Here is a 23,209-nt window from a genome sequence, read left to right as displayed (position 1 = left end):
ATAGTACTTTTTCTGGAACTGGACAGCTCATAGCTTAAAATATGGCAGAAAATGAAAAGAGAGATCTAACATGATCATTTAGTAACTTGATTTTAAGAACAATGGCAGAGGCATGGTGGTTACCATTTAACATCCTTCTTGCTTCCCTTGGTGTGTAATCTTATATGGCATTTTGCACTGTGTTCCCTTGCCCAGACACATCAGGCTCAGGTTACTTCTAGTCTTGCCTGGCTGTTAAATGCAAATACAAAACCAGGGAGCTTATCATGGATGTCAGTGAACCTCAGTCAAATTAGGAGAGATAGTTTTGAGAAGATTTGTAGCTCAGGTTGAGGTTCTGGTTGTAGGTTTGCTCGCTGAGCTGGAAGGTTCATTTTTCAGACGTTTCGTCACCATACTAGGTAACATCTTTAGTGAGCCTTCACACGAAGCACTGTTGGTGTTTCCTACTTTCTATTTATGTGTTTGGGGTTCCTTGGGTTGGTGGTGTCATTTCCCGTGGTGATATCATTTCCTATGGTGATGTCATTTCCTGTTCTTTTTCTCAAGGGGTGGTAACTGGGGTCCAAGTCAATGTGTTTGTTGATAGATAAGGATACTACTGAAAGAGGATCATGTCGTTCTGTGGCTAGAACTGTAACAAACACTACATTGGACAAACAGGCAGAAAACTAGCCAACAAGATAGATGAACATCAACTAGCCACAAACAGACATGACCACTCTCACTATTGTCCATACATACAGATAAAGAAGGACACCACTTAGACTCGGACAACACATCCATCCTAGGACAAGCCAAACAGAGACACGCACGAGAATTCCTAGAAGCAAGGCATTCCAACCGGAACTCTATCAACAATCACATTGACTTGGACCCCATTTACCACCTCCCCCCTCCCCCCGAGGAAAAGAACAGGAAATTACATCACCATAGTAAATGACGTCACCACGGGAAATGACACCACCAACCCAAGGAACCCCAAACATATAAATAGAAATCAGGAAACATCAGCAGTGCTTCATCCGGAGGCTCACTGAAGATGTTACCTAGTATGGTGATGAAATGTCTGAAAATGAACCTTCTAGCTCAGCGAGCAAACCCACATCCAGAAGGAGGGAGAGTTTTCAGTCAGGTTGTCCTGACACAATAAGTTAGGGCAGCCTCCAATAATAGTCAGCCAGCCGCTTAAGGCAGACAGAGTTAGGAAGCTCTCTATAGAAGGGGTTATGCCTAATGTCAGGCAGTCCACCACCAGTCTTGCGTGCTTGGTTTCATATAGTATTTAGAGATCTTTTACACCATAGTGCACTTTACAAGGGGTCTGTGAGCAGCAAGTGTCCTCACATAGTTAAATTCAAGAATCCTAACTGACACATGAAATGTTTAAGCCAGAAATCATAAATTAGATTTACTTTTTATGTTGTTCATAAAAGCAAAGTGAAGGAAAGAAAGATGGGTGTGAAGTGAGACATATGAAATAGAAAAGTTAAATATTACATTTTATTTGAATTTTCATTTTTTATATGTCTCAAAATAGTTACACTCTGAAGCAATGTGAGTCCGTGATCAGAAAAATTATTACACACTTGTAGTGAAGGTAAGACTTAAACCCAAGTCTCCTGGTTCAGAGGGAAGGACACTGCACCGCAGGCCCTCACATTTGTAAATTAACATTTTCACGGATAGGGACACTCTTGATAGTAATTAGACTTAGACTGTTACCACTTACCCCTGAATACACCAGCCCTAACACCTTTTGACATGTTTAGTGGGTAACTGATGGCTCACTCCCATCATGTAATTTGATGGTGAATCTATCAGTGTGATGCCTTTGTATACAAAGGAGAGTTAGACAACTCAAATATCAGCTTCTCGAAGGCTGAAGTTGGAGTCTAATTTACTGCTTAATAATGGTGAGTGCTAATAACTGCACCATTATTATTACTGCAAAACCCTATATTAAATATCATAATGCTTTGTTCACTTAAGATGACAATATTGTATATTGTAAGTTTCATATTTTCACACAAGAGACTATCTGAGTTATTTTAGAGATATGATACAGACTGAAAATTCCTGAATATAATCAAATTAATTTTAGCTGATGATTGTGCTAAATCCAGATAAAGGTATAACTACTTAGACAGAAAGTTTGTTTGCTTTTGGATTAGGCTTGTGTAAATTTTCAAGCAAACGGATAAAAACAATTTGTAAGTAGGTTAAGCAATAAGGTCAACGGTAAGCAAAAGCATTTATGATACCTGCCCATGCCAAAACGAGATTCTTAAGATATGGGAATGGAACTATATTTTCCAGTATTTTGACATGAATCTTAATTGTTCGTTGGCAGTGTTGTGCAGCAGGAGCAGGACCTTTATCGCTTCGGATGTTTTAACTAAAGCCAAACCTTTCAGGTGCCTCCGTGAATGCATTGGCAATAGCTTAGAGCTTGGCCCCTGACTCTTCTACATGCTGCAGCTCAGTGACGGAGTTTGAGAGTCTCGGTACTGGGCTAGAGGTGATACAGGTTGAAAAGTTTCTGGCTCCTGCTATAGATAGCTGCATGCCAGTAGAAAGCTTCATAGACATAGGATTGTATTTTGCAGAAAGGAAGTTGGAAAAGAGTGTTGGTGTGATGACACAGACCTTGGTTTTCACACATGTTGGGTTTGTGGTGGTTCGGTTGGTAAGGATCATGGCTTGAATGCAATTCTGCAGGAAATCAAATTTGAGGGGAATGCTCCATAAGTCCTCCTGATCAACATGGTCTGGGGCTTTTGTGTGATCGAAAAATGCCAGGTACAAAGGCTGCTGCTTATCTCTAAATTTTTCTTTGTCTTGTTTTGCTGCGAAGGTTATGTCAAGTGTGCCTTTTCATTGATGGAATCCACATTGTGACTTTGGGAGGAACTGTTCAGCAACTGGGTGGTGGTGATTGAGGATGATTTTTGCTATAACTTCCCTATGTCACAGGCCAGTGATTTCTCTCTGTGGTTATTACAATTGGTTTTGAAACAGGTAATGCCTGGCATAACAAAGGTATAATTATTGGAAAGAATGTCAGTGAAGGCAGTCCAGACCTGAAAGATAACGGCCCAATGATAGTGACTAATATGCAGGACAAAAAAAAGATTGAAGAACATCTATGCATGAATTCTAGGTATTTTTAAACGCCATTGCATTTTGCGTTCAAAATAAATTCCTCCTGGATCTGTTAAACATTGTTCTTTTAGCAATGGTATACAGGAAGTGCCCAGATTACGAACTAGTTCTGTGTTTTTCACTGTTCGTAAGCTGTGTATCAATCAGAACAGGCTACAGGCTGATTAGTCCGACCATTTGTTACGGTGAAACATTGTACGTAACTTGGATTTTTAAAAATAATTTTTAAAACTGAGAAGACGAGGAGAGTTTGTAAGTACGGGACATTTGTAAGTTGGGCAATCGTAACGCAGGGATTTCCTGTAGTTTTGTTTTTGGAATTTTTCAGAAGATGTTATGCTAAATCAATCATTAATACCTTAATCATCATTTCCAAATACTATTGCATGCATCAAATATTTCATATTAAGCCAGTGAATAATAATTGAATAACACTGATTATTTTCTGCAATCCTACCCAGTCAAATGCAAACTCCAAACTCTGATTCAGAAATGTAAGTATTTGATGGAGCATTTAAAACTGTATTTAAAGATGTTTTAAAGCTGTAATTAGAAAATTTGTTCAGTTAACATTAATATAATTGCTACTTTTAATTTCTCAGAAGCTGATTGTCAAATATTAATATCAATGTATATTTTGAGAACAGATTTTTAAGTAAACGAACAGAAATTTTGGGCTAGATGCAATGAATATCCAACACTTACCTTTTGACCTTCAGCGGACCAATGATGCATCAGGCCTCTGAAAGCCTTAGGAAAATAGGAACTCTGATGAATCGGTCAGAACCTTTTGTAAATTATTGGTCTTGTTTAGGTTGGGCAGAGGGTTAACCCTGGACCACAAGAATATCAGGCACAAATCATAGCCTATCCAGACATGACTTTGCATTCATTCTGGCAGCTTTTCAACATGTCATATGTTGGATATTCATTGCATCTAGCCCAAAATTTCTGTTCGTTTACTTAAAAATCTGTTCTCAAAATATACATTGATATTAATATTTGACAATCAGCTTCTGAGAAATTAAAAGTAGCAATTATATTAATGTTAACTGAACAAATTTTCTAATTACAGCTTTAAAACATCTTTAAATACAGTTTTAAATGCTCCATCAAATACTTACATTTCTGAATCAGAGTTTGGAGTTTGCATTTGACTGGGTAGGATTGCAGAAAATAATCAGTGTTATTCAATTATTATTCACTGGCTTAATATGAAATATTTGATGCATGCAATAGTATTTGGAAATGATGATTAAGGTATTAATGATTGATTTAGCATAACATCTTCTGAAAAATTCCAAAAACAAAACTACAGGAAATCCCTGCGTTACGATTGCCCAACTTACAAATGTCCCGTACTTACAAACTCTCCTCGTCTTCTCAGTTTTAAAAATTATTTTTAAAAATCCAAGTTACGTACAATGTTTCACCGTAACAAATGGTCGGACTAATCAGCCTGTAGCCTGTTCTGATTGATACACAGCTTACGAACAGTGAAAAACGCAGAACTAGTTCGTAATCTGGGCACTTCCTGTATACCATTGCTAAAAGAACAATGTTTAACAGATCCAGGAGGAATTTATTTTGAACGCAAAATGCAATGGCGTTTAAAAATACCTAGAATTCATGCATAGATGTTCTTCAATCTTTTTTTTGTCCTGCATATTAGTCACTATCATTGGGCCGTTATCTTTCAGGTCTGGACTGCCTTCACTGGCAAAATAGGAAGAATTGAGTCCAAACTTGTAAATCTAGGGCTGAAAAGAGGGTTAATTTGATTTTTCTTCTTTTGTTTTTATTGGCCCCTTACAAAAGAAATCTGTACAGCGTATTCATTTCTGAGAACAGCAGACTTTCCATTCCAAAGTAGTAGTGGGTTGGACTTGACTGTCCCCTTGTTGGCAGTGTCTTAAATGTTTTTGCAAGATGGAAAGTCTGGTCTTGATACTAGGACTCTTAGACCCTCTGTTTGATTAAGCACATGTACAAAAAGAGGCAGTTAAGCTCCCATCTCTATATAGTGGGGCATTCAGTAATGATTCTCCCATTGAATGTCGAAGGGTGATACTCAGATACTCTCTTGTTGGAGACAGTCATTGCCTGGCACCTGTGGGATGTGAATGTTACTTGAAATTTGTCAGCCCAAGACTGGATGTTGTCCAGGTCCTGCAGTATTTGGGGATGTGGGGATTACTTCAGCATTTGATGGGTGCTGAGTGGTGCTATCATCAGTGAACCTCTGATCTTATAGAACATCGAACAGCACAGCACAGGAACAGGCCCTTGGCCCACCATTTCTGTGCCAACAATGATCACATCTATCTGCACATAGTCCATATTTCTCCATTCTCTGGTTGTTCATGTGTTTGACTAAATGCCTTTTAAACTTTGCTTTTGTATCTGCTTCTACCCCATGCCCTGGCAATGCATTCTAAACATTCATGATCCTCTGTGTGAAAAAAAAATCTTGCCTCACATGTTTCCTTTAAACTTTCTCCCTCATATTTGAAATTTCTACACTGGGAAAGAGACTCTAACTATCCAGCCTATCTATGCCCCTCATAATTTTATATACTTCTATCAGGTTGCCCTCAACCTCTGACACTCGAGTGAAACAAATCCAAGTTTGTCCATCCTCTCCTTATATCTAATATACTCCAATCCAGGCAACATTCTGGCAAACCTCTTCTGCACCCTCTCCCTTCTTCCTATAGTGCTGTAACCAGAACTGTACATAGTAATCCAAATGTGGCCTGACCAAAGTTTTGTATAGTTGCAACATGACATGCTAACATTTATAGGTAAAAACAATGACTGCAGATGCTGGAAACCAGATTCTGGATTAGAGTGATGCTGGAAAAGCACAGCAGTTCAGGCAGCATCCGAGGAGCAGGAAAATCGACATTTCGGACAAAAGCCCTTCAGCAGGAATCAGCACCATACTAACGTTTATACTCAATGCCCTAACGGATGCATGCCAAATGCCTCCTTCATCACCTTATCCACTTGTATTGCCACTTTCAGGGAGCTATTGACTTGGACCCCAAGATCCCACTCTATATCAATGCAGCAAAACAGATTAGCAGACAAAAATACATCCCTCCCTGATGTGCTGAATGCTTTTTACACTCAGTTCAAACAGAAGGTCAGTGGAATGGTATCACATGCCTCAACAGCCTCAAAAGCAGCTGTCCCCTCAGTCATCACTGTAGACGTCAGATTGGTCTTCTTGAGAGTGAATCCATGGAACGCAACTGACCCAGATGGAGTCCCCAGCTATGTACTAAGATCCTGTGTGGACCAGTTGGTGGGAGTATTCACTGACATCTTTAAATGCTCCTTCTTACAATCTGAAGTCCCCACCTTTTTCAAGAAGACCACCATCAACTGGAACCAAAGAAAACATATGCAACGTGTCTCAGTGACTACCACCTGGTGCTCTGACCTCCATAATTATGAAGTGCTTCAAGAATTTAGTCAAGGCCCATATCAGCTCTAGCCTCCCAGACTGCCTCAATCCCCTGCAGTTTGCCTACCAGCACAGCAGGTCCATGGCAGGCACCATCTCCTGAGCCCTCCACTCATGCCTAGAATATCTGGATTAAAAGGATACCTACGTCAGACTTCTACTTATTGGCCAAAGCTCTGCCTTCCTCACTGTAACCCCACCAAGCTCCAAGTTCCAAGACCTGGGTCTCAACTCCTCACTTTATAACTGGATCCTTGACTTCCTGACCCATAGGTTGCAATCCATGAAGATAGGCAACAGCATCTCCTCCATGACAATCCTGCAATGATGCATACTCACTTCGCTACTGTACTCCCTGTATACTCATATCTGTAATGAACTCCATCTACAAGTTTGCTGAAGACACCACCGTTGTAGGCCGGATGTCAAAAATAGAATACAGGAAGGAGATACAGTGCTTAGTGATGTGGAGAAAGATAATCTCCCCCTCAACGTCAGCAAAACTAAAGAGCTGATCGTCCATTTCAGAAATGGAGCTGAGGTGGAGATGGTCAAGAACGTCAAGCCCCTAGGAGTGATGATCACCAACAATCTGTTCAAAGTTTGTGAGAAGATTTGTAGCTCAGGTGCTCGTTGCTGTGGTTCTGTTCGCCGAGCTGGAAGTTTTTGTTGCAAACGTTTCATCCCCTGTCAAAAACGGATATCCTCGCAATTTCATCAACAGATGCCTAAGGGAAAGACAACGGAACGAGGACATGCCGCAACCCAAAGGACTAGCCACACTACCATACATCAAGAACATCTCTGAAATGACAGCCAGACTACTGCGACCACTAGGACTTATAACAGCACACAAACCAACAGCCACACTCAGACAACAACTCACCAGAACGAAGGACCCGATACCCAGCATGAGCAAAACCAATGTAGTGTACAAAATCCCATGCAAGGACTGCACAAAACACTATATAGGACAAACAAGAAGACAGCTAACGGTCCGCATCCACGAACATCAACTAGCCACGAAACGACACGACCAGCTACCCATAGTAGCCACACACGCAGATGACAAGCAACATGAATTTGACTGGGACAACACTACCATTATAGGGCAAGCCAAACAAAGAACAGCCAGGGAATTCCTAGAAGCATGGCACTCATCCACAAACTCCATCAACAAACAGCAGACTACAGCAGACAGCTGAAACTGACAACCGGAAGCGGCAGGGACAGGCCACTATAAATGCCGGAGGAAACACCACAGAAGCACTTCACAGGAGGCTCCCAAGCACTGAGGATGTCACCTAGACAGGGGACGAAACATTTGCAACAAAAACTTCCAGCTCGGCGAACAGAACCACAACAACAATCTGTCCTGGACCACCCATGTTGATACAGTGGTCAAGAAGGCACAACAACACCACTTCCTTCTCAGGAAGTTAAGGACATTCTATCTGGATGCATCACAATTTGGTGTTACAACTGCTCTGCCGAGGACTGTAAGCGATTGTGAACTCAGTCCAGACCATCATACAAGCCAACTAACCATTCATTGATTCTATCTACCCCTTTTATTGCTGTGGAAAAGCAGTCAACATCATCAAAGACTCCTCCCAAACTGGTTATAATCTCTTCCAACCTCTTCCATCAGGCAGAAGATAGAAAAGCTTAAACACCGCACCAACAGGTTCAAGATCAGCTTCTTCCCTGCTATTCTTAGACTTCTGAATGAACTTCAAATTTTAATTCTAATGTTGATCTTGCTTTTTATGCACCTTTTTTGCATTCATAATATTGTATTCCTTGCTGTATTCAATCTTTGTTATGATCTGCTGTATTACACACAAAACAAAACTTTTCAATGTACTTAGGTACGTGTGACAATAATAAATCAAATCAAGTCAATGCTCCTAAGGGTACTGCTATTTACAGTATACTTACTTCTTGCATTTGACCTCCAAAAATGCATTACCTCATACTTGTCTGGATTAAACCCATCTGCCATTTTTCTGTCCAACTTTCCTGCTGATCGAGATCCTGGTGCACCCTTTGATATCCTTCCTCACTATCCACAACTCTTCCAATTTTGATGTCATCAGCAAACTTATTAATCAGACTGCCAACATTTTCATCCAAATCATTTATATAGATGACAAACAACAGAAGCCCCAGCAATGACCCTGGTGAAACACCATTGGTCAGAGACCTCCAGTCAGAAAAACACTCATTCACAGCTACCCTCTGACTTTTATGGCCAAACCAATTTTGTATCCAACTTGCCAATTCACTTTGGACTCCATGCAATTTTAACTTCTATACTAGCTACCATGAAGAACCTTGTCAAATGCTTTAGTAAAGTTCATGTAGACAACATCCACTCCCTTGCCCTTATCAATAATCTTTGTTACTTTCTCAAAACATGCAATCAGATTTGTGAGACAAGACTTCCCTTGCATAAAGCCATATTGACTACCTCTAATAAGTCCATTCTTTTCCAAATGCAAGTAAATCTTATCCCCAAGAATCTTCTAAAATTTCCTGACCACTGATGTAAAGCTCCTCCAGCCTATAATTTTGTGAACTTTCCCTGTTGCTCTTCTTGAACAATGATATTAGCTATTCTCTAGTCCTCTGGGATCTTGCCTGTGGCTAAAGAGGACACAAAAATCTCTATAAAGGCTCTAGAAATTTCCTCCCTTGCTTCCTTCAGCATTCTTATCTACCTTAATGCTTTTCAAGACATCCAGCACCACCTCCTCCATAATATCAATATTCTCAGAGTATTAACTCAATCCCCTCTAAACTTAACACCGTCCATGTCTTTCCCCTTGCTGCATGTCAATGCAAAGTATTCATTTAGGGCCTCACCCACTTCCTATGGCTCCACACACACATTCCCTCCTTTGTTCTTTCCTAGACCTACGCTTTCTCTAGTTACCCTCTTGCTCCTAATTTACATACAAAATGAATTGGGATTCTCCTTAATTGTACTTGCTGAGGATATATCATGGCCCCTTCTAGCCCTCCCAATTTTGTAAAAGTTTTTTCCGCTTCCTTTATACTCCTCACGTCGTTGTTTTATTTTTGTTTTCTCAACCTTACATATGCTTCCTTTTTCTTTTTAACTAAACTTCCAACATTTCTCTTTGTCCAATGTTCCCAAGTCATGCCAGGCTTATCTTTAATCCTCGCAGGACATGATGGTCCTGCACTCTGATCAACTGACTTATAAAAGACACCCATATGTCAGGTTGGATTACCTTAAACAGCTCCCTGAAGTCAATTTCTCCAGTTCCTGCCTAATACAGTTGTAATCAGCTTTCTCCAGTTTAGTACTTTCACGTGAGGACCAATCTTATCCTTTTCCGTAACTACTGTAAAACATAAGGAGTTATAATCATTGTTCCCACCATGTTCCCCCATTAAAACTTTGATCACCAGGCCAGACTCATTTCGCAATACAAGGTGTAAGACACCCCGAAGGAGGGAAGTTTATTCAAGTAGCTGAAGATGGTGGAACCAAGGACACCACCTTAAGGAACTCCCTGCAGAGATGTCCTGAACTTGAGATGACAGACCTTTAACCACCACAATGTCTTTCCTTGTGCCAGGTCTGACTTCAGCTTGCAGAGAGGTTTACCCTCTGAGTCCCATTGATTCCAGTTTTACTACAGCTCCTTGGCCCCACACTGAATCACATATAGCCTTGATGTCAGTGGCAGTCACTCTCACGTCACCTCAAATTTCAGCTCTTTTGTCCATTTTTGGATGAAAGCTGTAATGAGGTCAGGAGCTGAGCGGTCCTGGCAGAGTACCAATATAGCCACAGTGAGCAAGTTATTCTTCTGTAGATGCTGCTTGATAACACTGTTGATGGCACTTTCCATCACTTCACTGATGATTGAAAGGAGATTGATGAGATATGGAAGTGCATTTCACACTGTGATTATTTGATTAGAAAAAGTGTGTGAATAGTTATTTTGAGCCAGTATCATTAAGTTCTTCTTGGCTGTTAGGCTGTGGATGTTTACCCTTGATAATTTTATCTGATGGGTATGGAATCACAGTCAGAATCTACCTAATCTGTTCTTTCTCCATTGATTTGTAGACACTTCTCGACTTCTATGAACTCTGCTTCTTTCACTGTATCTTGTAGGATTTTTCATAACCTAATACCCCTCTATGCAAAATTTTAAAAGGATAAATATAAGTTTATCAGCAAAAGACGGAAGGGAGACTTAAAGTTTTTTTTTGAATTCCTACAATTGCTTTAATAAGGAAGGTGCATGAAGATAGTGGCGTTACTCCTTTGTTCTAGAAGGCCCCATCCTGCTAAGATTTGTCACTTACTAAATGAATAAAGCTGTTAATGCTGACACTAAGTCTCACAATACCATCTCAGACTTCTCGAATTTTGGATATATAAGCGTGTCGTCTATGTCTCTTTACAGGCAGCCACAAACAATGTAACATAGATTAATGGGCTATTTATTTCAAACATACTTGGATCACAAAACAGTCTGTTGGTTTTCTTGGCTTGTATGTTTTGTGACTGATATCAGGCCTTCATTAAATTGTCTTTTGCACAGCTGTGTAAATAAGTAAAGAAAACTATGATTCACTTAAACCAAGACAGAAATATGGCTGAAGAGTGCTGTTGAATATGAAATATCAATAAAATATACAATGGCAGCTTCACTGTTAGCTGGGGTCTGACTCAGCTGGGTGACGCTAGGTGAGTTTAAATGCAGTAACTCCAGCACTAGGTCAGGATATGCTACATCAGGTGACCGATGAATTGTCACCAAGAACAAGGAAAGATCCCTATTTATACACATCAGTTCCTTCAGTAAGGGACTGCTGTCATCTACTGGATCAAGATCTACACTGCTGCTTCATGAGTCAGAATACACTCTTCTTATTTTTGAATCAGACTTTGTTAATTAATTATTCATCAAGTGAGTATTGCTGAAAAAGATACATTTTGTCAAATCTTTTTGTCTTACTCTCATTAGGAAAAGAATACAAATTTAAGGGCAAAATAAACATGTATGCCTTAGAGGAGAATGCTGATTGTTTGACAAGTGGACTGTGATTGGTAATGATGTGGAGGAGCCGGTGCTGGACTGGGGTGGACAAAGTTAAAATCACACAACACCAGGTTATAGTCCAACAGGTTTATTTGGAAGACGAGCTTTCGGACTGCTGCTCCTTCATCATGTAGCTGTGAAACAGCTGTGAAACCTGTTGGACTGTAACCTGGTGTCATGTGATTCTTAACTTTGTTCACCCCAGTCCAACACCGGCACCTCCACATCATGGATACCATCGACACCACCGTCTGCCGACTTAAAGTGGAGAGGATTCTGCAGAAATCAGGATTCTGCAGAAATGCAAGAAAGCAGAAAAGATGCAAAAGAATTACGGATCATGAACCCATTCAAGTCAACCTACAACACAGGCTATGCTGAGAGACTTCACAGCTACCTGATGAAGGAGCAGTGCTCCGAAAGCTAGTGCTTCCAAATAAACCTGTAGGACTATAATCTGGTGTTGTATGATTTTTTTAACTCTGATTGGTAATGGAATTGCTGTTGAGAATGCACCAATTAATAATGATTAACTATTAACTGACAGACTTTGTTTGAATTTTAAAACATGCATATTGACTCTAATTGGTATAAAGCATTGCCTTGAGAAATGAACCAGCAAGGAGCTGTCTTTTTTTCAATGAAACTGGCACAGTAAGTGTACATGTTCTACTTGTCTGCAGAGCACAGGGCCTTGTATATTAATATATGTCATAGTTACATTGAGTACCACACAACAAGCCTGATTGGTTGTCAGCGTCATTCTTCACAAATTCAGGATTATCCAGCAAATGTTCTTCATTTGTAGTATTACATCCATTGTTGGCTATCGTGTTGCTCGTTTTGGAATTTCTCAATTGATCAATGCAGTTATCTTGTAAAGTGTTTTCATTTCATCATAAGGATGGATAATGTATCAATAATACTTGTAAAACAAAATTTGTGGAATGTAGGCTTTGCTTGCAAGGCAATATCTGTTCCTCATCCATAATTACCCTTGCACTGAATGGCTTGACAGGTGGTCAGTTTAAAGCCAGCTGTGGGTCTGGACTCCCTGGATGTATGCCAGGCCAGGTAATGATGTCAGTTATCATTCCTGAAAAACATGAGTTTTTACTACCCGTTCAGTTTTTACAACATTGCTGATAGTTTCATGGTCACTATTACTTTCTAGCTTTATATTTGAGATTTATTAATTTAATTTAAATTACACAATCTGTCATGATCACATTTGAACCTTTGTCTCCAAAGCATTACATGGACCTTTGTGCCAATATCATTACTGCACTATCTCCCCCATTTAGAATTATCGGAAGAAGACTTGTAAAATGCTTCCTTTTTAGAAACAAAAATTGACAATGATTACTATCTTTATAATTTTAAGATCACTATTTAAACACTTGGATATGATAAATAATAGTATTAGCTAATCCATTGACTTTGACATGAATATAAAGAGGGACTTTTAGCGTTAACACATCAATTGTAGCACCCGCCTGATGCCATCAGTGGTCATCTTCTCCCTCCTTGTCTGCTGAAGGTACAGAGCATTCCTCATGTTCGTCTTCCATTAGCCCCAGTTCTCTCTGCACTTCAGTGTTATGCAAGCAAAATAGATCACTGTCCTGTTGGGCTCTTTTCTGGTATATTCTTATGGATTCCCCCATTGTCCAGGAAATTGAATGACGTGTGGCCTCTTGTGTCCAGTGAATTCTGTTGCACATTTCCTGCATGTTGGTTCAGAGTTCCTTTCCAGAATCATTCTTCATGTCTTTAAAAGCCACATTTGCAAGAAGCTTCCCAATGTGTTTGCTTGGAGGCACGAATCTCTGTGGAGAATGCAACTTGTGTAGAATTAAAGGTGATGACCATTTTTGGAATAGACATTTGTGATACTGTTCTGATAGCCACATACCAGCTAAACATTAATGGAGTGCAACTTTGTTTGATTGATTAAAAACTGTTTGTTGATCAAAAAATCTGATTGCCACAAATGTAAATTCCCTGAATATATGGAAGTCTATCCATTGCAACACATCCTTGCATTCTGACTGGTCCTGGTAAACATGACATTACCCTGAAGGTGCACTTAAATGTAACAGATGTAAAATTGTGTAACACCAGATCCATGGAAGGGATCAGAAGCAAAGCAACTCAGGGCTATGCTGGCCTTCACCACCACAGACAATGGTAGGGATACATGTTAGCAAAACATGCCGTGAAAGCCTTAACCATGTCAGTCATTTCATCAAGCCAGTCCTTGTCCATTATAACCTGAATTTGGGTCATTGTTTCATGTGAGCTACAATTCTGCATTTATCCTTCTGTCCTGTGGAACAGCAGATGGCTAAGAAAAGGGAACATGTTACCACTGGTTTTTGTGCTCTTCCTGCTGCTTTTGGTGTTCTGGTTCTGTTCCTCATCAGAGATAGAGTGGGTAAATGCTGCTGATAAGGCTGATAGGTGAAAAGTACAGATCAAAGTAAGGAAAGGTCCAAGATAGCACAACATTATCTGCAAAACCTTGCAAACTATCTCTAAAGGAGTGAAAGCACATTCTCAAAACTGGTTCAGTGAGTAAGAGCCACTTAGGTGAAGAAGCAGCTGTTTTGATTCAATATTTAAAGACTTTCCAATCTGTCTATTTCAGAGCCCATCAGTCCTTATCCATCCCTCCCCACCATGTTCTTATGTTCTTGCCTGTTGACAATGCTGAGCTTCAGAAAGCTTTTGTGAAACTTGTCCATTGGTAGTTAAAGACAGCAACCCAGGTTAATTTCTCCCTTAGTACTATTTACTTTGCAGACTTGCAGGTTCCATGGGCTTTTCTGTGCCTTAAAACATACTGACTGCAGAAATCAGCAGGTTTAGAACATAGAACATAGAAAAATACAGCGCAGTACAAGCCCTTTGGCCCTCGATGTTGCGCCGATCCAAGCCCACCTAAACTATACTAGCCCACTATCCTCCATATGCCTATCCAATGCCTGTTTAAATGCCCATAAAGAGGGAGAGTCCACCACTGCTACTGGCAGGGCATTCCATGAACTCACGACTCGCTGAGTAAAGAACCTACCCCTAACATCTGTCCTATACCTACCACCCCTTAATTTAAAGCTATGCCCACTCCTTGCCACAGAGTGCTGTAGAGACAGAGTTCTTGTGTATGTTTAAACTGAGATAGATTCTTGATCAGTTGGAGAATCAAGCGCTACAGGGAAAGGGGCAAGGAAGTGGAATGAGGACTGTTGGATCAGCCACGTATCAAGGAATGTTGGACCAGCAGGCTCGAGTGGCTGGAAGGTATGCTCCTGGCTCTATTTCTTATAGTCTTAATACATTCTCCTAGAAACAGAGATTGTTGAAGACGGTTAAGGGAATAGGTTTCCTCAATGTAAAGGTTGTTGTTTATGAAAACATCCAGACGAGAGATATTTCATTGTAAATCTGCAAAAACTTTTAATGGAAGACTGAGAAAATCTTGGTAGCGTGAGTGCTCGTGGGAAAAAAAGCATCGCAGCTTATGAGACTGGAACAGTTAAATGAAACATGCAGATCTGGTAGTGAAGGAAAATTACCTCAAGTTTTGAATAACTAGAACGTTTTTAGATTGATTCACTCATGGAACATGGGTGTTGCTGGCTAGCTGGCATTTATTGCCTGTCCATTGTTGCCCTGTGAGAAGGTGGGAGTCAGCTGCCTTTCTGAGCCATTGCAGCCCATGGACAGTAAGGAGACCCACAATGCTATTAGGGAGGGAATTCCAGGATTTTGACCCAGTGACAGTAAAGAAGAATGACACATTTCTAAATCAGGATGGTGACTGGCTTGGAGACACTTGCAGGTGGTGGTGTTCTGATGTATCTGCTGTCCTGGTCCTTCTAGATGGAAGTGGCTCTGGATTTGGAAGGGGCTAAGGATCTTTCATGAATTTCTGCAGTGTATTTTGTAGATATACACACTATCACTACTAAATGTCGATGGTGAACAAAGTGGGTGCAGTGCCAATCAAGTGTGCTGCTTTGTCCTGGATGATGTGAAGCTTTTTGAGTGCTACTGGAGCTGTACTTTTACAGTAAAGTGGGGAGTACTCCATCACACCTGTGCCATGTAGATCATGGACAGGGTTTAGGGAGTCAAGAGTTGATTTATTCAATGCAGTATTCCGAGCCTCTGAGCTACTCGTGCAGTCACTGTGTTTATATAGAATCCCTACTATTTGGAAAGAGGCCCTTTAGCCCAACATGTCCAACACCATCCCCCGAAGAGCATCCCACCAAAAAACATCTCCCTACCTTGTCCCTGCAACCCCCACGGCTAATCGCCAAACCTACACATCCCCAGACAATGGACAATTTAGCATGGCTAATGGCTAATCCATCTAACCTGCACATCTTTGGACAGAGAAAGGAAACCACAGCACCTGGAGGAAACCCTTGCAGACATGGGAGAATGTACAAACTCCACATAGACATTTGCCCAAAGCTGGAAATGAACCCAAGCCCCCTGTGCTGTGAGGCAGCAGTGCTAAGCACTGAGCTACCGTGCCACCCCAGGTGGTGCGTCCAGATGAGTTGCTGGTCAATGGTAACCTCCAGGATATTGAGAGTGGCGGATTCAATGATGGTAACACACTGAATAATTAAAGGTTGTGGTCATAATGTCTCTTAGTGTTGCTTGCTGGAAGAAGTCCGGCTCTGAATTGATGAGATGGGCTTCAAACACTGTGGCACATCTGGGAGGAGGAGAGTTCCCTGGAAGCTTTGTTTCAGGATACAGTCGCATCTGGTAGATTAATTATTTCAAATTTGGTAAGTAGGGTGTCACTGCAAGTGAGGCAGGTCGAGGGATTCTGCATTCAGGAACAGAGGAGCCTCAGCTCTTGACCTTGTCCAACAGGTACGAGGTATTTGCTCCCTGTGTGAATGAGGAAAAGGGCTGCAGGGAGAATGAATCAATTGACCACTGCACCATGGGACGGGAGGCCATTTAAGAAGCAGGAGCAAAAAGACAAGTGGTAGTTGTAAGGGATTCTATAATTAGGGGGATAGATAGTATCCTTTGTAAGCAGGATCGAGAGTCCTGCATGGTGTGTCGCTTGCCCGCTGCCAGGGTAAGGAATGTCTCTGACCAGCTTGAAAAAAGATTGGAGAGGGAGGGGGAGGATCCAGTTGTTGTAGTCCATGCCAGAACAAACAATATCGGCAAAACTAGGAAAGAGGACTTGTTCAGGGATTATCAGGAGCTAGGAACAAAATTAATGAACAGGTCCTGAAGGGTTATAATCTCCGGATTGCTGCCTAAACCATGTGCAAATTGGCATAGGGACACGAGAATAAGGGAAGTAAACACATGGCCAGAAGAGTGATGTGGGAAACAGGGGTTCCTTTTCATGGGGCACTGACATCAGAATTCGAACAAGAGGGATCTGTACTGCTGGGGCGGTCTCCACCTGAACCGAGCTGAGACCAATGTTCCAGCGAGAAAAATAAATGGGCTGGTCAAGAGGACTTTAAACTAGGAAGTGCGGGGGAGGAAAGGGGTAAAACATCCCCCAGTGGGAAACAAAGCAGCAGGTTAACATCTGTAGGGCTGGATTCAAATGCATGGTAAAATATGAAAGAAATGACAGGGAAAGAGAACTTAGGAGAGGTTATTAAAGTCTCTAGCATTGACACAAATAGGACAGGGTGTTTGGAAGGGGTTCACAATCAAACTTCAAGCACACTGGACAAACAAATGACAATGAGAAGAGGGCCTGTTAATACAGGTCTGATGGTATTATATCTGAATGTACACAGTATAAGGAATAAAGTAAATGAGCTTGTGGCACAGATCGAAATTGGCAGGATTGACATGGTGGGCATCATAGAGATGTGGCTGCAAGGCGATCAGAATTGAGAGCTGAATATCCAAGCCCCCACCTCTGACCCTACTAAAACATTTAAACCCTGAAACCTGAAACAGCCAATCCTGTCCCTGTTCTACCCATGTCTCCGTAATAGCCACAATCCCAGGTACCAACCCATGCTGCAAGTTCACCTACCTTATTTCGTATACTTCTTGCATTGAAGTATACACACTTCAAGCCACTTTCCTGTTTACAGGCACCCTCCTTTGAGATTGATGCCATGTTCCTAACCTCCCTACACTCCAGGTCCTGCACCCTAAAGCTACAGTCTAGGTTCCCATGCCCCTGCAGAACAGAATTTCTGTTGAATTTCAGGTGCACTTGCACTTTTTGATGCTTTAACTTCTACACCCTAATATCCATTCCTCCTTGCAGATTAAAAAAGCCCCTCCATATAAATATTTGGTCAGTACGAGAATATAAACTCATTTGAAGTCACAACATGGAAAAGAATCTATAATCGGGGGAAGCTTTTCAGTTTTTAATGTGGATTATTCTTATTCTATAAGTCTTTATTCAAAAAATCAGAAATTATAGACCCAAACTCGGTGACGATAAAATAGAAATAATGCTTTTAAAAATGCAATTAAATATCAGACATTACCTTCTTTCCAGCTTTGTGTGAACATCTAGTCACAATGTGAAAAGACACCTTCTTCCTGACACCCTGCATTCACTCTGAACAAGTAATACTGGAGGTTACTCAAGTATAGCTTGAGTTGAAAGTATAGCTTTGTGGGCACAGATAATAGTTTGGCTGAAGAGTTTGATAAATGGACACAAAGGATTGTGGACATTTATACAAATTGGAGCTATGTGCATTACTCATTTAAAGCAATACTTGATCCTCCCTTAAGCCACACACTCGGTTTGCATGTCTCCCTATTTGTGCATGTATGGAATTAAACACCAGACCCTGACTTAAGGCTGTATTGTTGCCAAGTATCTGCTTTTGAAGCTATGAAGCAATTGCATGGAAGCTAATTGTTTTACCTCCCCCCGCCCCCCTTCCCTGCCTCCCCAACTGAGTTAGAAACATAGAAAATCAGAGCTGGGGGAGGCCATTCAACCCTTTGAACTTCAGTATGATCATGGTTCATCATCCAACTCAGTTCTTTCTGCCCATCTTCTACACTTAACCTTTGATCTCTTTAGTTCTAAAAGCCATATCTGACCATTAGATCAATTCAGCGCAGAAAACACCACCAAGAGGGAAGCTCCAATAAAAACAAAGTGTAAGAGTGACATAATTCCAAATATTTTCCATCCTTTGAGTGACAAAATTCCTGTCATCTCAGTCAACTTATGCTGACATGATGTCATGTGGTTTTGGGCCTACCAACCAGGGGAACAGCCAATCTACATCTACCTTGTCATGCTGTATAAGAATTTTATAAGTTTCAAAGAGGCTACCCTGCATTCTTCAAAAATTGAGTGAATACAGATACTGACTGTCTCCTCAGATACCTCCTCAGAAATTGTTATCTCAGGAATTAATCTGGGGAACCTCTATTGCAGGCCTTCCATATTAATGCGATAATGAGACCAAAACTGTACACAGTACTCCAGGCAAGGTCTCACCAAGGCTCTGTACATTAGAGCAAAAGATCACTATGCTGCTCCTCAAATGTCCTTGTACTAAATATCAACCTACCATGTACCTTCCTAAACACTTGATTCAAGTGAATGCGAACTTCAAGTGATTCATGAACAATGACACTCAAGTCCCTTTGAATTCCCACATATCCCAATTTTTCAACCTTTTAAAACTGTATTTTGCCTTTCTGATTTTTCCAGCAAAATAAATAACTTCAAACTTATTCACATTATATTTCATAGGCCATGTTCTAGCCCATTCACTTCAGCTGCCTAAATTCTTTTGAAGATTTCTTATATCCTTCTCACAACTTATATTCCCATAAAGTTTGCTGTCATGAACCAATTTAGAATTGGACCACACACCCACATCATTCATATAGCTTGTGAACAGATGGGGATGCAGCACTGATCTATGCAATATCCCATTAGTAGCAGCCTGCTATCCTGAGAATTATTTATTTCTGCTATTTGCTTTCAGTGTATTAACCAATTCTTGGTCTGTGCTAACAAAGTTCTCCAATCCCATGCTTTCTAATTTTACTTCTGTCAAAAGCCTTTTGAAATTAGAGTCATAGAGATGTACGGCACGGAAACAGACCCTTCAGTCCAACCAGTCCATGCTGACCAGATATACTAAATTAATCTAGTCCCATTTGGCAACACTTGACCTATATCCCTCTAAACCCTTCCTATTCATATACCCATCTAGATGCCTTTTAAATGCTGTAATTGTACCAGCCTCCACCACTTCCTTCTGGCAGCTCATTCCATACATGTACCACCCTCAGCGTGAAACAGTTGCCCCTTAGGTCTCTTTTATATCTTTCTCCTCTCACCCTGAACCTATGCCTTCTAGTTCTGGACTCCTCCACCCCAGGGAAAAGACCTTGTCTATTTATCCTATCCATGCATCTCATAATTTTATAAACCTCTATAAGGACACCCCTCTGCTTCTGATGCTCTAGAGAAAACAGCACCAGCTTGTTCAGCCTCTCCCTAAAGCTCAAATCCAAATTGTGCCACACACTAGTTATCTTTTATCAATGCAACAAGTAATATCCTTGAAAAATCACAAGTTTTTCAATTATGATGTCCCTTTCATAAATGCCGGTTGACTTTTCCCAATATCGGCATTATTTTCTAAATGTCTAATTAATACATTTGTTACAATAAATTCTAACATTTTCTTGCTACTGATATCAAACTAACAAGTTTGTAGTTCTCCAGTCTCTTCCTTCCTCTCTTTTTAAGTAATGGGTGACTTTTGCTAGTCTTCAGGAATATTAATAGAATCTATAGATTTTTGTAAAATAACCACAAATGCACTCACCATCTCTATAGACACTCCTTCAATACTTTGAAATGAAGCTCATCTGGTCTAATGAGTTTGTCAATCTTCAATCCGTTTGACTTTTTAAGTACTCCCTTTTTTTATTGACACTAATTTATTTTAGTTCCTCAGTTTCTTAAACCCCTACGTAGCCAAACATTTCTAGTGATTGTCTGTATCTTCTTCCGTGAAGACAGATGCAAAGCAACTATTTAGTTTCTCCACCATTTTCCTGTTCTCCACTATAAATTCTCTTGTATTTAATTTATTGCAAAAAAAAACACTTCTAATTTACCTGTCCCTTTTTGTATTTGTGCTGTAGTTGAATGTATATCTGTTGTAGACCATGTTGTATTTCTTTAAATTTCCATACATTTTTATTGTGGCTCAGTGGTTAGCAGTGCTGCCTCAGCACTGGGGTCTCAGGTTCAAATCCAGCCTTGGGTGACTGTCCATGTGGAATTTGTACATTCTCCCCATGTCTGTGTGGGTTTCCTCCAGGTGCTCCAGTTTCCTCCCACTGTCCAAAGATGTGCAGGTTAGGTAAATTGGCTATGCTCAATTGCCCCTGGTGTATGAGGATGTGTCGGATGGGTGAATTAATCAGGAGGTATATAGAGTAAGGGAATGGGTGGGTTACTCTTTGGAGGGTCAGTGTGGACTTGTTGGGCCAAATGACCTGTTTCCATACGGTAGGGATTCTATGGTTCTATGATTGCTGTCTGCCATCAAATCTTTGTGTCTTTTTCCAATCCACCAAAGCTAACTTGCCCCTCATGCACTCAAAATTCCCTTTGTTCAGATTTAAGATGCTAATTTTGGAATGAATTATATCACAGACAAATTTAATGCAAAATTCTATCATATTATGGTTGTTACTTTCAAAATCTTCTATATAGCAAGCTATTAATTAGCCTCTTCTCATTACACAATACTGCATCCAAAATGGCCTTGTTGGCTCTTCGGTATACTGGTTCACAAACCCCTCTTCTACATATTCTAGCAATCCATCATGTACAGCATGAGTGCTGATTTTGGTAACCTAGTCTGTATAAATTCAAGTTGCCCATTATTACTATATTACCCACATTGCATGGATCTCTAATTTCTTGACTTCTCTGACAATACCACTTCAGTTTGGTGACCTATAAGCGCCTCCCACCAATATTTTCTGCCTTTTACTGTTTCTTAGTTCACCCAAACTGATCATCTATTTCCTTCAGTCTAAGATTCTTCTTTACTAATGTCATCATCATTGGTGGTCCATTGCAGATGAGGATGACTCTCTTCCACTCTTGGGGTGAGACTGTAGGGGGCGAAAGACCGATGCAGCTACCGCAGGCTCTGTTATATTTGGGGAAGGTGGTGGTCATGGGAGGGGGTGGATGGGCCATGGGTGTGATAGCACACTCTTTCGCTGTTTTCGCCTGGCTTCCACTTTCTCCCAGGAGAAAGTGAGGTCTGCAGATGCTGGAGATCAAAGTTGAAACTTTATTGCTGGAACAGCACAGCAGGTCAGGCAGCATCCAGGGAACAGGAGATTCGACGTTTCGGGCACAGGCCCTTCTTCAGGAAGGGCACAGGCCCTTCTTCTTACCAACTGATCCCCCATGGACTCCAGATCACCTTCCGACCAACACAATTTGGACCCAACCAGGACTACCAGTACCTGCAACAAACCGCAGCCTCCCAGCAACGGACCTCCCTCCGGATCCTCCACTCCACGCTTGCAGCCATGCGCCGGTACCTACATTCCCTGCAACTCGACCTACCCCAGCTCAGGACAACTCTCTCACAGACCTGTAAAGGACCTCTACTGTTCTTCATTTACAGAAGAATCCATAGACTGAACAAACAGTTCTTTCTAGCCATATCGGAAATTAAAGGCAGTAAGTACCAAAAACTTTCATGCACTTACCCCCAAACTCCGGATTCCTCAACCGTTCCAGAAACTTCCATCGGCCTCCGAAACCAGTCCGGCGCCATTACACACGCGGCCGCTACAGCGCCCGCGGCAATAGCCGCAGACGCCGCCGACGATGACGTCACTTCCGCCCCCACCAACCTCGAAACCTTCATGATCGCGGCCCAAACAACCGCCTCCGGAATCGCCGCATAGACAACCTGCTCTGCGATCGTCATGAAGACAATCACCAACAGATTGGCGACCTCCGCGGCTACGGGGAAGAACTCTGTCTCCGTGGTCGCCGCAGCTACTTCCGCCCCCAGTGACGTCAGCAACCTACATTTGGACCACATCGCCGCATGTGTCTCCGCCCCCCCGCCGCGTTCCGTCACCACGCCTAACCCCGCCCCCCCGCCGCGTTCCGTCACCACGCCTAACCCCGCCCCCCCGCCGCGTTCCGTCACCACGCCTAACCCCGCCCCCCCGCCGCGTTCCGTCACCACGCCTAACCCCGCCCCCCCGCCGCGTTCCGTCACCACGCCTAACCCCGCCCCCCCGCCGCGTTCCGTCACCACGCCTAACCCCGCCCCCCCGCCGCGTTCCGTCACCGCGCCTAACCCCGACCCCACGCCGCGTTCCGCCAGCACGCCTAACTCCGCCCCCACGCCGCGTTCCGCCACCACGCCTAACCCCGCCCCCCGGCCGAGTTCCGTCACCACGCCTAACTCCGCCCCCC

The sequence above is a fragment of the Chiloscyllium plagiosum genome, chromosome 17 (genome assembly GCF_004010195.1).
Source record: "Chiloscyllium plagiosum isolate BGI_BamShark_2017 chromosome 17, ASM401019v2, whole genome shotgun sequence".
NCBI lineage: Eukaryota > Metazoa > Chordata > Chondrichthyes > Orectolobiformes > Hemiscylliidae > Chiloscyllium > Chiloscyllium plagiosum.
Note: the sequence above shows the minus strand (reverse complement) of the source record.